General features: G+C 44.9%; 1 long non-coding RNA gene across 1 annotated transcript; it reads left to right on the top strand.

The window, feature by feature from the left end:
* Nucleotides 1–890: 890 nt before the first annotated feature.
* On the top strand, nucleotides 891–11,381 carry LOC134472707 (uncharacterized). The gene is made up of 2 exons (XR_010042633.1): nucleotides 891–1,476; nucleotides 6,846–11,381. It is a non-coding gene; the product is annotated as an uncharacterized LOC134472707 (long non-coding RNA).
* The last annotated feature ends 1,973 nt before the right edge of the window (nucleotides 11,382–13,354 follow it).

Below are 13,354 nucleotides of genomic sequence, written 5' to 3'. Positions count from 1 at the left end.
TTTCTCACGAGTCGCAGGGTCACCCAGGCCTTCACCCCCAAGGACTTTATCCCTGGGTTGTTGTGAGGTTCAGAAACACAATGGGCCTAAAGTGTATTGTAGGATTTTTTTTTAGAACAATATTTTCTTGTGAAGGGACAAGTGGAAACAAGGCTAAATAAAAAATCTAAAAGAGGCAGCCTCAAAAAACACATAATATACAGAGGTACTAAAATAGGAATGGGGTGAGAGAAGAAGTCAAGTCAAGGACAGAGTGAGAGCAAATCTAGTATTAATTTAGTTGACTACTTTTACTGGGCAGCTACTATGTGCCAACTACTGTCCTAAGTACTGAGGACACAGGAGCAAAAGAGAAAGACAGAGTCCCTACCCTCAGAGGGCTTAAATCTGAAATGGGAAGGAAAAACAGTAAGCATAATCAAATAAAAATACAAAATGATTTCTAATAGTGATGGGAGTAGATGAAATGCTATGGTGAGTAGAGAGGTGGACAGTGAGAATAAGGTGACAATGTGGCCATTCCAAAGCAACCACCTTTCAGCTGGGAAGAGAGTGCTGAGCTAGAGCTGGGTTGAGCAAACTACAGGAAACAGCAGGGCGAAGGCCCTGAGGCAGGAAGAAGCTTGCTTGTTTGAGAAACCAAACATCCACAAACTGCCAGTGTAGCAAGAACAGAGGGACAGGAAGAAAAGCAGGGTGAGATGAAACCCAAGGTCACTTCTAAGGAACAGTAAGCCATTGCTTTGGGCTACAGTTGAAGTAGCAGATGATCAAAGAGACTAATCTGAGGCTAAAATTGGAAACCTCAGATGTCACAGTGGAAGTGTGTATACTTCATTCCTCAGCACTCGTTGTCCCACGCATGCGCATGGCAGCTCTGTGGGCAGGTCCTCAGAAGTGCACCCCACAGACTGCTCATGAAGTAAGATGATTTTGAGGATGTCGAGCTCTTGATCCAGGGCCCAAGGCATCGAGAAGGCAATTAGTGCTTTACACAGAATGTCTGAGCAGGAGGTCATCATGCTCACCTTCCTAGTCTACAGAGGACATGAAACCAGGAAAGGACTATGGGCGGTTGGAGGAGAGAGGAGGAGATGCACCTAATCATCACCAATCCCTGGTTCTCCCCTAATGTGCGCAGGAACGATACCCTGGGCTGTGAGTGCCGAAGCATTTGCTGCTGGCTAGCATTGAATGAGATTCTGCCACAGTTGCCTTCTCTCGGAGGAGGAATCATTACACAGCCGCCATGTGGAATCCCGTGCTGACGCCTAGAGAGGAGAGGCCCTGCAGGATCACCCGGCTCCAAAGGAAATCTGCAAAAGAGAGAGCCAGCCTCCAGTTTTGTGCAGTCTCTGAGTTAGCTGGCGGTGTGGTAGTGGCAGGATAACCTGACCTGGGATGACTCATGCAGAATAAAGAAGTGCAGAGCAACCCAGCTTGCTGTGACTAACACGCTCAGCCTCAGGATGCTAGGTGAGTTTTTAGCACGCGTATGTATGTGGGATGTGTATGTGTGAGCTACACGTGTCACCCCCCTTGAGGGCGTGTCTGCCTTAACAAACACCTCCCATGTTTTGGGGGGCTCCAGCACCCTCACTCCCACCCCAGACACCTGGCAGATCTTAGACAGATTCTATAGGTTTCTCCAATGCCCATGTGTCAGGTCCCTCCAAAGCTGTGACCCTACCCTGAAGAATTGAGGCCTAGACCCTGTTGAGGATCTTAGAGCAGAACCCTGAGGAGCCCACATATGTCCCTTGCATCCAAATACTTCCTCCAGCCACTCTTACCCTTCCTAAATGTAGTCTTCCCTGAGAGTTGGGGCAAAGGCCTGTCGGATACAGGCTGCTCCCAGAGGAGGTCAGAAGCAAACCAGCCCAGGAGGCCTGGAGCTCAGCCTCTCCCCTCCTGGCCTGGCCTCTGTGCAAACTTCCTGTTGGGACTTCACTGCACACTAGAGGTCCCTCATAGCCTCCCAGCTCCTTGCTGTGACTCAGAACAGGGACACACACACAGCCCCACACAGACATGCAAAACATGGTTCCTCCCAGAGAGGATAGGGTAGACCTCCCACAGCTCATGAGCAAAGGAGGTTAGAACCAGCAACTTTCCACATTCTTCCTTCATGTACCTTCTTGAACTAGAACCAGATAGCCAAGAAAAATAATTAAATGCTACATTTTCTACTGCTCGGAAAGCATTTTTTCGAGCTGCCCCCTACGCAGTGCCAATAAGGAAAGAAGAAGGAAAGAAATCATTCCATCAATAGCTCTGGCCTCCTTGGGTACAATTCTAATTAAAGTCAGACTGCCAGCGGCCTTCTGGAAATGGCTAAAAATAAACGAAGGGCCTTTTTAGATTGGGGACGAGTGTTCCGAGGGAGGGGGGTGCAGAGCGGGCGGTGGCACCAGGCTCCAGGAGATAGGGCTGCTTGAGACTCAGTGAAAGCAGGCCCTGTCCTGAACCTCCCCTCATCCATCCCTCTTCCCCTCCTCGTCTTTCCCACTGAATAATGTGTTTTTGCTGCCACTTCAATCTCAGCCCCTGCTCTCCACATTAACATGTATATTGCTTTGTTAAGGGCTATCTGGCCGGGTGGCTCTAAATAACTGGGAAATGACAGGAAGGTGATGGGGGCCGATGAATGAGGAACACGTCAAAAGCTCTTGGCAGCTTTTGTCATTTATAAACAAATGCCCAGCCTAGTTGCACATTTCCAGTTCCACTGCCCTCCTGATATAAAGGAGGGCGGAGCCTGTCCAGCCTGGTGGCCTTGCTCCTGCCTGCCTCTGCCCAAGCTCAGACAGGGCTGCCTGTGTTATCACAGCCACCGGCCATCATCTATTGCTGACTCAGGGCCACCAGGGACACAGTCAGGAACCTTGGGGAGCTGATTCTAGTCCCAGCTCGTATTGGGTGCAGGGCTTGCTGTGTGGCTTAGGCAAGACAGGGCACTCCACATCCAGTGTCATGCCCAGGCAGGTTTCCTGGAAGAAACCACCCCTGATTGCAGAAGCGGGAACTGACTGAATTAGTAGTTCAGGTCCACTATCCCCTGTGCACTGTAGGCACTTTCTGTTCACTTCCTGGCCTGTTTACACTGCACCTGTAGCTACGTACACAAATACATAAACCAAAATATGCACGCACTTTAGTTATGTGTTCTCTTTCTGAGCCAGATCTCTGTCTCCTGTAATGTAAACTCCAAAGGACAAAAGCTCTGCATTGTGTTTCCTGATCTAACTTCTATAAACTATCTCTTAGGTCTGGAGTGAGGCAGAGAGCAGTGTTATTTAACTGAGTGAAAGGATGCCTGGGTGGCCGGAAAGGGTGTCGCGGTCTGGGGAGCCTGGAGACCTGAGGCTGTGTGGGGATGTGAGAGCTTATCTGGAGGGAGGATAAGGCGTGAAATATTCCAGGCAGGCCAGAGTGGGCAGAGCTCCTGAGCTCAGACATTTAACAGCAAGGGAACAAGAAGCCTTCGAAGTATCTGAAACACAGCAGTGGCGGAATCGGGTTTGCCCCTAGGAAGATTGTGCCAGTTGCAGAAGAGAATACAGGCAGAGGGCTGAGCAGGGGCAGGCGACTGGCAGAGAAGCTGCAAACTACTCTCCAGGGGCAGGAGGACCCTTCTTGCTGCTCCTCTGCTTGAAGAACATCCTGGTGCTTGCGAGGGGTTGCAGTGAGCTCGAGGCAGGACCCAGACTGCAGACTGCTGCAGACCCATGCTGCTTGTCAGAAACACTCTAGAAGGAGCAAGAAAAGCAACATAGAAGAAAGATCACAGCTGGGAGCCTAAGCCCTGGGAACACTTGACGAAGAGTTTTTGTCTCTGATCGGGCTCTTGCTTGCCTCTTTACTATTACCCTCACCCTGGGACAAAAACAGTGACAAAGCAAGTGGTGACAGAGCACCCTTCTGAACCACATATGTATCGAGGCACTTGATACCGCCATATTAATCTTCCCAGCACATCTGGAAAGCCCCAGGCTCCACAGTCAGGGCTCAGTCACACACTCATCCCTCAGCATCCCAGGGAATCAGTGTCAGCACCCTTCAGATTCCAGAACTCACAGATGCTCAGGTCTCCAGTGTAAAATAACATGGTATTTATGTAGGCTCCTCACATCTTCTGGAGTGGACTGGTAACTTGGGTCAAGTTAAACGCCAGCTGAACTGAATCAGTAGGGTGCTAAGTGTGGATGGCCCATCTGAGGACTGATGCCAGCATAAAAAGGAGACCTGGAGAGGAAGAGTGGCATTGTGGGTCCTTCTAAGTGTTGTCATTGGTTCTCCTAGAAGAGTTTGTCAGGCTGGCTCCCCTGATATGGACTCATCTGTTTTCATTGTCAAAGGCACTTGGGACCTCATTGTTGCTGAGGATGGCTGTGGTACTTTTCATGGGAGCCCTGGCCCTTATTTTAAGCATCATTTCTTGGCTCTGTCCAGATCCTTCACCCCACTGGCATAGACCTTCTCGCTTCCACCACTAACCTTTGGGCCTTCCCAGTGTAGATCCATGGGATAGACTTGTATGGGTCATTGTCATGGGCTCTAGGTTTTCAGCTGAACTCATGAACGTTCTGGCCATGGGATCCAGGCCATCAGCTGGATTTTCTAGGTCTTTAGTGTTATGAACAAATTTCTTGCTCTTTCCTTGTGCTTGACTCCTTAGGTGACTATTATAAATAATACTATAAATTATGTGCCTGTATGTAATTGTTCTCCTTGCAACCCTTGACTACATCTTCCTACTATTTTAAATCATCTCTAGGTGACTTATAACTCCTAATGCAATGTGAGACCTAGGTAAACACTTGTCATACTTTGTGTTTAGGAAATAATGACAAGAAAAAAGACTCTACATACTCAGTACAGATACAGCCATCATGGCCTAACCATGCACTACACGAACTGCAGCTCACAAACACCGATGGAACAGGGGTACAGAGGATCAATAGATGTCTGGGACTGGCAGGAGCCTAGTGCAAGATGAGCCCATGAATTTCTGCTTTCCTGGCCATTGAGCACAGTGCTTGGAATGAAGTAATTTTAAGTTTTGATTCTTGAAAATTTGTGGAACATTTAAAAATATCATTCAGCCACAGTTTAGTCTGCAGATGCAGAAACCAGATAGATATGGAGGACTGCGGTCCGCTGCTGTGTGCTATGACTCTTCCTGTACTGGATAGACGGTCTAGTGGGGCTTCTTTCCAGGTCCTTGATGTCCCCAAGAACTGAAAAGGCAGCAACGGTGCACATTTAATGAAGGTGGGGAAGAGGTGCTGTCTCCGGGGCAACAGCAGGCAGGTAACCAGGCTCACAGTGACCCTGAGGGTAAGAGAACGGATCTTTGTATCCAAAATTTCTGGGTTGGCTTCCTCCTCATGCAGCCCATCTTCTGGGAGGGAGCAGTTCCATGGTCACTTGTCCTCGTACACCCGTCAAATTTGCCACCAGGTAGCAGTCTCCTCTATGTAGAGAAAGATAAGAAGCGAGGAGCCTTGTGTCCCAAGTGGCCTGAGCCAGCTGCACCTCTGCTGTCCATTAGTTTCTTGGAGACCACCCAGTGTGGCAATTCTTGCCTGGCATGCAGCAGCAGTGCACTGGCAGCCCTGTGGGCTGGTGCACTGTTTTGTAAAGTCCTACGCCTATGCTTTGTCTGACTTAGAAGTCTCTTAGTTTATGCTGACTTTGCCATCAGGATGTACGTCCCACCCTTTCTTCCAAGTACCTGTGCTTTTAGGTGATTTTTTCTGAGTAGCTCAAATACGGCTCCTCCTCTATTTAGTTATGTTGGATCTCTCCTCATGCAAATAAGGCATTTGTCTATCATCTCACTTGGCGGGGCACCAGCTTTAAACTACCCCGCCAAAAGATCTGCTTGGCTTCTGTCAGATGGAAACGAACAATTGGAAATAGCACTTTCTGACTGGTCCTGCAAACTGCTGGACTCAAATGAAGGATTGAAAATAAGCATTTCCCGGTTGGTTCTGTGGCCAGTGCTCAGGAATCATTCTGGGTCCTGTGTTTGGTGTATGTCCTCTGAGTTTTTATGACCTTTGCCATACTCTGCCCAGTTAGTTGTCCAGTTTGCCCCTGCCCTAATCTACCTCATTCCCACTTAGGTTATTATCATCCTTGATCTTACCGAAGATAGGTAACAAACAGGACAGATGTGGTCACTTTCCACCCCACAGACTGGGAAACTTCTCTCCAAGGAGAAGTATCTTCTCCAAGGCACATGGGTAACAAAGGACAGGTAAGTGTAGAATCCAGGGTGAAAAAGGAAGGGGACTTCTCACGTACACCAGACACTCTGCTAGGTACTTTCTACACTCTGCTGGGTACTTGTTTTTAAGCTTCACAACATATAATGTCAATCTTCTGATCGAACATTTTGAATTAGAAAATGGAGGCTCATTTTTGGAGACTCATTTGTTTGGGACTTGCCCAAAGTCTCACATCTGGTGTGTGGAAAATGTAACCTGAAATTATTCTCATTCCAATCTCCATGTTCCTCTAATCCTATTGTCCGACTGGAATTCTGAGTGTAAATCCTCTGAAATCATCCCTTCCTGCCACAACTCCTTATGTCACCTCAATCAAAGCCTGAAGCTGACGTCTAGACCTAAATATTCTCAGCATCTTGTCCTGACCCAGTATAAAAAGTGGACTCCCCAGCTGTGGCGCTGGCCCTCAGAGCCGCCCAGATCTCAAAACCTGGGGTATTCCACACACTCTTGTGACAATAGCATGCTAAGCCAGAGACCTGGTCTGATATCTCTTTCACTCATATCCCTGAAAAGGTACTGATACTTACAAAACTCTTTCCCTTGTAGCCTCTAGGTCTTCTTCCAAATGCACATATACCTGAGTGTCTGTCTCCAGAGAACCAGAGTCAGAGCCACAGCAGAGCACTGCAAGAGTCCTTCAAGCACTTTTGTCTCTTCCTGACAGAAATCTTGGCCAGTTTTCCACACACCTTCCAGCTCCTGTGCTGAAGTTGGGCAGGGGTGAAACTCTGGCCACAGTGCTTTCTTCAGTCCTTTTCTCTCAAAAAGCAACTGTTCCTGGGAGAAGGAACACCCCGTCACCTGCTGGAGTACACTGTGACATCTGTGTGCCACTTCTCTCTCACACTACTCACAGATATTCAAGCCAGAGAGATAGAGGGAGCAAGAGAAAAAGACACACAAACTAAAGGATGGAGCTGGGTCACATGGCCCTTGGGTCACATGGCTCAGGCACACTGGGACCAGGCATCTTCATCACACCTACATCGTTACAAATCACTAATGAGCACCTGTGCAGCAAAAGCTTCTATACCAGGTGCCAGTGAAATTCCTGCCCTCAAAGAATCTGTTTTCAAGGGAGAACTAGGGCCTATTGCCATGCAAAAAAAAAAAAATGAAAACAAATTTCAGCTCAGGATAAGGAGTGAGAGCTCAGGGAACAGAGGCAGGGTGAGCTCTGATCCTGGCTGTTGAGAGAGTCTTCTCCCCATCAACCTCACCTCTCTCGGTTTTTCCTGCCTTTACCCAGGGACACAGAGGGCAGCCCGTGATTCCGGGTACCTTGGAAGGCCGCCGTTATGGTTTATGTCTAGATGTCCCCCAAGGGGCCCATGTGCTCATAGGTGGTACTTTTAAAGGTATTAAATCAGAGGGCCACTGTGACTAGAAGTGATGTTAGGACGCGTGATCTAGTTGGAAGAGGCGGTCACTGGGGGGTGACCTGGAGGGTATATATGCCTCTAGCTGCCCCTTCACACTCTGCTCCCCAGCTGCCATGACAGCATCACCTGAACAGCTTTCCTTCTCTGCCTTGGACTCACCCAATTATGGACTAAAAACTTGAGACAAAATAAACCTCTCCTGAGCTTCAGCTGTCATGTATTTTGTTCCAATGAAGAGGAAAGTGTCCAACAACTCCCACAAAGAGGAGCACACAGTACTGCTCAGTGCTGGCCCCTACCTCCCCTAAGTCCTGGACACTTTGATTGCATGGAAGTTCTCCTCACACTGCACTGGACGCTCACCACCCTGGAGCACACATCTCTCCCAGCCCCTGAGCTTCCTCCCACCCCTCACACTGAGCCTCTTTCTGTTCATTCCCACTCAGCTTCCCAGCTGAAATACCCTCCATCTGGGGAACTGAGTTAAGAGTTAACAGCTCCCTTCTCCCACTCCTGCACCTCTAAGTCTTTTTCCCAAGGCTTCCTTATCTACTTTAATTGTTGGAATCAGTTGCTCACAAGTCTGTTTGCCTTATTGGGCAGAAAGCTTCCTGCGGGCAGGCAGAAACCAGATATTACTGTACTCTGTATCCTAGATCCTTGCCACATGTTAAGGATCTGTGCAGTGGCAGCCCCAGGGGCTTGTGAGGAAGGCAAGAACTTGCTCAGAGCCACCAATTCAGAGTCTCTGATTTAATAAAGCCTCTGGCAGCATGCTATTCACAATAAAGTGTAATTCCCTCCACTTAATGACCCAAACAGCGTAACACTGGTTTCCACAAACACATCCCTTACTTTTCTACTGTAAATTTTTACTTTAGTGTAATAGTAACCAGCTGTGCATCTCAGTAGCTGCACCTGAGGGACACGGGAAGTAGTCTTTGTGTTTACCCACTCGATACAATGAAAGACAAGATGTATGCATGTGTGCAAAAGTGTCAAACCAGGATTTTCACAAATATTATGTTCCATCTAACAGGTTTGGCATATATTTACCTATCACAGAAGATTCAATATACCTACACCATTCTAGGACTGATTTTTTTAAAAAATTTGCTTGTAGAAGTAGCCTGATTCAGTACAATGGAACATAAAAAAACAAATTTGCAAGTTTTGGAGGAGGTCAAAATGAATCACCAGATTACTCATACATAAATGATGATTGTCATTCATGGTAAAATTCAGGTTCACATAACAGAAAAATAATGTGGGTGGATGATGATGATGATGATGGTGATGTGATGCTGGCTTTGATATTGGCCATGTGAATTAAAGTTCCTGTGACAGTGAAATGGAGCAAGGATCAACTGATGCAGACAAAGAGAAGACAGACTTCCTTGATTCAACTGACAAAGAATGTGAGCATGTGAATATATATTTGACTAGCTCACTTTGCTCACTATATGTGAGCAATGTGAACATATATTTGACTAGCCAAAATGTTGCTAGAGGATCACACAACCAAATGGAACAATCCAATATTAAAACTAGGTCCAAAAGTATAGTGAGGGTGATGGCAGAGGTGAAACTTATTGGACAGAATTCCAGCACTTCTATTTGATGTTGGAAATTGTAACAGACAAAATGCTACAATGTGTGAAATACATGAAGGTTGAAATACAAATAAAACATTCTGTATGCACCAATATCCAAATTCAAAAACGTATTTATTATGACGCCTCATGAGCTGAACTGAAAGGGTTCACAGTTCTGCTGTAATTAGCAAGAATTTTTCATGGTAATCACAGGAATGTAAAAGATTATGGAAAAAGGATAGGTCAAAATATAACATAAAATTTATGTCTTTGTGTATGTGATAATTTATCCTGGAACTCAGCCAACAGGTCTTTGCTTTTGCTTCCATCTCCCAAACTAATTAGATTTTGACATTTGACAATTGATTTATCAATTTCCAATTGTTGTTACATTTGCTAACAAAGCACACGTTGACCACAGTAGAAAATGTACATGGTAACAAAGCAGAAATTCCCAATGAAATGGGGCAATTTCAAAACAGAAAATTGTATAGTACAATCCTTGGATTTCAGAAAGATTTACATCCACCTTATATATGGCAAAGAAAAACAAAGTGGTACTGCTGAAGTAGTTAGCATGGCACCATGATGAGAATACCAAAACCTCAACAAAATGGAAGCCTGAGACAGAAACTTTCTACAAGACCAAAGGCGGACTAGGTGTTGTTAAATTATGCAGCAATTGTGTCACTTGGAACCCAAAGCATTGGCCAAAGGCTATGTTTTACGTGATCTTAAACATGCGTGGCATAAATTTTGATAGTTTGCAAAGAAAAAAATAAGTGCACAATATCATGGAGAAACTTTCTTAAAGGATTAGGACTGGAACTAGTAAGAGATTATTTACAGCAGAGGGGAAACAAATGTTTCCGCTCAAGGAACTATGCCAAAAAATTGTGTGTCACACTGGTGAGCTGACAGGTGAACAGGCAGGCACAGCATCTCAAGACCTATTACAACAAGAGGAAAATCAAAAGTATTTCAACTGTGCCCTAAGAGAAAGGACAGGGAAAAAAAACATATATGACATCAGTGTAATCAATACTTGTGTATGAAACATGCAAATTTCATGTCAGGACTGCATTGGGTATGACAATTGCAAAGATTATCTTTATTTGCAGAGTTCTATTGGTATTTTCATTGTAGTTCATCATTGTCTTTCTGATATTATCTCTTAGGTTTTGGAACCAAGTGAACAACTGATGTGACAATGTTGATGTCTATTCTAAGCACTCATTACACATTCGATATTTTATTTGACTGATACCTTATTTCCCTGCTAAGTACACACTGTATAGCACTGTAGGAAATTCCTGACAAACAGGAAGAAAAGAGAGAAGACAAGAATGGCCCCCTGCATAGCAAAGGAAAGCTAAACACATATGCCGTCAGTGCATGCATGACATGTTCACAGTACACGCAGATGTCATGTATGAAGACTGCCTTGGATGTGACAGTCAAAGCAAAGATTATTTCTGTGGCAGACTTTTATTTGTCTTTACATTGCAGCTCACACAAGCTTTTGTTTCTTAGGTTTTGTAAGCAAGTATACAGCTGATGTGAAAATGTTGATGTTTATTCTAAATGCACCATACATATTAAGAACTTAATGCTTTATTTTATTGATATTTTACGTTTCCATTAATCACACACTGCAAAATATAAGGACCTTCTGGCCAAATAGCAAGACTAGCAAGATATCAAGTGTGTCCTACAGAAGGCCAAGAAAAAAAAAATACATGTGCTGGCAGCGTAAGCAATTCGTGTGTTTGGAACAAGCTGCTGTCATGTGTGAAGATTGCCTTCAGTGTGATAATTGAAAGTAAATATTACTTTTTGTAGAGTTCTATTGACATTTTTATTATAGTTCATACAAATTCCTGTTGTTCTTCTTTAGATTTTGTACATCAGACACCAACTAATGTTTAAAATTTTGATGCTTGCTTGTAAACATTCAATAAGTAGTGGTAAGAATGTAATAGTTTATTTTTTTTTATTTTTCTCATTAGGCAATCATTGTTTAAAATAATCAAACCCATAAAACTTAAACTGATAATTCATCAGTAGAAATATTCTGAAGAATAAACCAGGTTTGACACACCCAAGTTTATGAGACTTTGTGACAAAAAATGTGTTAGGCTCTGCATGGGGACTTTCACATTACAGTCATTCAGGGCATTTGTTGAATGACTAAATGGTTGTATTTGGAAAGGATCATCCAAGCCCAGCCAGTTTAACCACAGGCACTGGTTACCTGGAGCTCCAGTGAGACTTGGAGTCCATCCTCAGCTGTTTAGATGGAGTTGTCAACACACACACTCCTCCTGCACTCTCCTTTAACTTTTTTTCTCTGCCTCTTCCTCCAGAATCAAGCATATCCTACAGATAGTGGTGCTCCACTCTCAAAAATGTAGTTAGAAAAAAAACAGTCTTGGAGGCAGCGCATCCATAACCTGCCCTGCAGCTGGGCCTTCGAGGAAGGAGTAGCCCATCAGCAGCTGTGAGTGATGGCCTGGCCACCAGACCTTGGGAGGGAGACAGCTCTGCTGCTGTTTGTCATCCTCTCCCCCAGAGCCCCGCAGGGGCAGCGAGCTGCAGAACGGCCCACGCCAGGTGTGCAGGTCCAGGCTCTTTGTCAAACTCAGCCGGCCTCTCCTGCGCACACCACCCCTCCTTTTAATCCCAGACACGAAAGACCTCCACAAAGCCTGCTGGGAAAATCCCTAGGAGACAGAGCCAGCATCAGGCCCACAACGCGCACCACCTGCTCCCCACCACACTCCTGTCCGCTCAAGCCTTTGCTCACTGCGCAGGCCCAAAGTTTGCCTGAACATAATGGCAAATCCCCATCAGAGGCCCGATGTGAAGCCCTGATTTGCAGCCCCACGGAGTCAAAAGCTTCAGGAGTCATTAAGATCACTCTCGCTCCGAATTCCACTCAATAAATCAGCAGAGAATTTGTGCTGCACAGTACACCAGAAATGCAAAGGAAAAACTAAGCATTACATTATTTATGTTTCTTTAAGTGTGAGGAATGTTTTCCTTCTACCACTCGGGAGTCAGGCAAGCAGGAACTATTATCCCTATTTTACAGGAGGAGACCCCAACCAACCTGAGACCCCAAGAGGTTAAATCTCATTTACTCTGTTGTAATTTGTACCTTCCGTGTGCTCAGAAAGAGTTTTACATGGCTTAGAATAAAATGATATTTACATAATGACTAGCATTTGAAGTTTCACCCTACAAACATCTCCACATTTGGTCAAAAACTATATGCAGAACACATGTTATGACAATTTAAGTACTTCAATTTATGAAGAAAATCACCATTTGGAGGTTTTATTTGCTCAATAAACTTATATTGAGCATTTTTAAAACATCGCTACTTGTATACATGTGGATATAAAATAAAGATGAAAAACAAATCAGACTCCATCTAGGTGGAGACTTTTGTCAATAGCCAGAAAGGATCTCTTCGCTATAATTAGTCTGAAATTAGCCTCTGGGCTTTCTAGCAGGCAAAGTAAAAAGGGATGGACTAAGTGTTGCAAACTGTTACTATCAGGTGGAAGGAAAAGGATATATGTGTTCAAAAAAACCCCACTGCTTTGTGATATCACACTATAAATAAAATACGTCAGTGGTATTTTTTGGAAATGAAATATTATATAACCTTTTCGGCAGTGGCCACTCAAAGGATATGGAAAAATATTTTCTGCTAAGATTTTTAATTCAAATCTAAACTGAATTTAGTGCCCTGGCCCAGGAATGTATTTCATAGAGACATCATGGGTTCTTTGATACCTGCAAATGCTGAACCCTTGTACTGAACCCTTTATATACCCAGCCCTTTATGTCTTTTTTTGAGACAGGGTCTCACTAAGTCATTAAGTTCTCCAGACTGAACTTGAATTTGCAGTCTTCCTGCCTCAGCTTCCCAGATGGCTGGGATTATAGGTGTGTAACACCATGCCAGGCTATAGATAAATTCTTCCTCCTTTCCTCAACCAAAAGCTTTTAAAGAGTAGTCTACATGCCTAGTCTCTGTGCCCATAGGTGCTGGAGTCATTAAGCAAAA

The sequence above is a fragment of the Cavia porcellus genome, unplaced genomic scaffold (genome assembly GCF_034190915.1).
Source record: "Cavia porcellus strain 051 isolate PalLab524CR breed Dunkin Hartley unplaced genomic scaffold, mCavPor4.1 scaffold_24, whole genome shotgun sequence".
Classification (NCBI taxonomy): Eukaryota; Metazoa; Chordata; class Mammalia; order Rodentia; family Caviidae; genus Cavia; species Cavia porcellus.
Note: the sequence above shows the minus strand (reverse complement) of the source record. Positions and strands in the feature narration are given on the sequence as shown.